The following is a 2500-nucleotide window of genomic DNA, read 5'->3' as shown; positions in this document are numbered from 1 at the left end:
TGGCCTTGGTTGCCCCTGCCTTGCCAATATTGGCACTGCCTTGCTTTGCCCTTGCCTTGGCTTGCTCGGCATTGGAACTGCCTTGCTTTGCCCTTGCCTTGGCTTGCTCGGCATTGGAACTGCCTTGCTTTGCCCCGGCCTTGCCTTCTCGGCATTGGCATTGCGTTGCCTTGATTTGCAGTGGCCTTGGTCAGCTCGGCATTGGCATTGGCATTGGCATTGGCACTGCCTTGCCTTGCCTTGCCTTGGCGTTGGTTGTCCCTGCCTTGCCCTTGCCCTTTCTTGGCCTGGCCTTGCCTTGGTTTGCTCGGTATTGGCATCGCCTTGCCTTGCATTGGCATTTGTTGCCCCTGCCTTGGCCTTGGTTGCCGCTGCCTTGCCCTTGCTTGGCCTGGCCTTGCTCGGCATTGGCATCGCCTTGCCTTGCATTGGCATTTGTTGCCCCTGCCTTGCCCTCGGTTGCCCCTGCCTTGGCCTTGGTTGCCGCTGCCTTGCCCTTGCCTTGCTCGGCATTGGCATCGCCTTGCCTTCCATTGGCATTTGTTGCCCCTGCCTTGGCCTTGGTTGCCGCTGCCTTGCCCTTGCTTGGCCTGGCCTGGCCTTGCCTTGCTCGGCATTGGCATCGCCTTGCCTTGCATTGGCATTTGTTGCCTCTGCCTTGCCCTCGGTTGCCCCTGCCTTGGCCTTGGTTGCCGCTGCCTTGCCCTTGCTTGCCCTTGCTTGCCCTTGCCTTGCTCGGCATCGGCATCGCCTTGCCTTCCATTGGCATTTGTTGCCCCTGCCTTGCCCTTGCTTGGCCTTGCCCGGCCTCGTCTTTCCCTTTCCTGGCACTGCCCTCGTTGTGGCTTGCCTGGCCTTGCTTGCTTGACACTGCCCTTGCTTGTCCTTGCCTTGTGCTTTGGCTTGCCTGGCCTTGCTGCCTTGCCTTGCTCGGCATGGCACTTGCTCGGCCTTGCTCGGCATGGCACTTGCTCGGCCTTGCTCGGCATGGCACTTGCTCGGCCTTGCTCGGCATGGCACTTGCTCGGCCTTGCTCGGCATGGCACTTGCTCGGCCTTGAAAGGCATGGCACTTGCTCGGCCTTGCTCGGCATGGCACTTGCTCGGCCTTGAAAGGCATGGCACTTGCTCGGCATGGCACTTGCTCGGCATGGCACTTGCTCGGCCTTGAAAGGCATACCATATGCCTTGGCGAGGCTAATATCCCTGCCTGGCGAGGCTAATTTGCCTGCAGGAATGAAGGCTGAATGGGCTAGCGAGGCTAGTATTCCTGCCTGGCGAGGCTAATATCCATGCAGGAATGCAGGCTGAATTGGCTAGCGAGGCTAATATCCCTGCCTAGCGAGGCTAATATGCCCGCAGGAATGCAGGTAGAATGGGCTAGCGAGGCTAATATGCCCGCAGGAATGCAGGCAGAATGGGCTAGCGAGGCTAATATCCCTGCCTAGCGAGGCTAATATGCCCGCAGGAATGCAGGCAGAATGGGCTAGCGAGGCTAATATCCATGCCTAGCGAGGCTAATATGCCCGCAGGAATGCAGGCAGAATGGGCTAGCGAGGCTAATATCCATGCCTAGCGAGGCTAATATCCCTGCCTGGCGAGGCTAATCTCCCCGCCTGGCGAGGCTAATAGCGTGTGAGACAACACACAGACAACACGGAGACAACACACGGACAACACGGAGACAACACGCCTGGCGAGGCTAATTCCCCTGCCTGGCGAGGCTAATTCCCCTGCCTGGCGAGGCTAATATGGCTGCACGCTAGCATGCCAACGAATGCCAAACCTCGAAAACTCAATTTTATTTCAAATATCCCCCTGCATTTTATGTTGCAAACCTATAGGGGACGATTTTTAGGACATTTTAAGATTGACATATCGTCATTTGGTCGAGTTTTCAGTTTATTTTGATTTTCTACATCTCAGAAACGAGAAATATCATATCAAATCGAAAACTCATCCAAATGACCTGAAATCAACTTCTAAATTTCTCTAAAATCATTGCTTACAGTTCTGAACCATAAAAGATATACACTTTTACAAGTGAAACGGAGTTGGAAATTTCCAAAGCCAAGAACGCGACATGGCCTTGCCTAGAGTGCAAATGCCATGTCAAGGCCGCATTCTGTTCAACTTTGCCCGCACTATAATTTGACCATAAATAAGTCTCTATTTTAAGGAAATTTTGCAAGTGGTAGCAGTCCGAAACATCAAGCGGTTTGTCATTTTCGATTTTCGACATTCTGCCCCTTTTGGAAAATAAAAACAAATACTTCTGGGTCGAAATTAAATCTGGCCTTTTTCCACAAGGTGCCTGACATTATTCTGAGTGTCCCTGCAAAAAATCTCGATTTTATACCAAATGTACAATTAGTTATGGCGTTTGCCCCTCCTCGGAAATCCCATGTTTCCCCCTGCCCTTCCCAGTTTTCTCCAATATGCTCTATAGGGGAGTAGTGGTTCTCTGCAAAATGACCCCCTTGCAGAGACCGCCTCCCCTG

The sequence above is a fragment of the Argentina anserina genome, chromosome 7, assembly GCF_933775445.1.
Source record: "Argentina anserina chromosome 7, drPotAnse1.1, whole genome shotgun sequence".
Classification (NCBI taxonomy): domain Eukaryota; kingdom Viridiplantae; phylum Streptophyta; class Magnoliopsida; order Rosales; family Rosaceae; genus Argentina; species Argentina anserina.
This window is presented reverse-complemented; position numbering follows the sequence as displayed.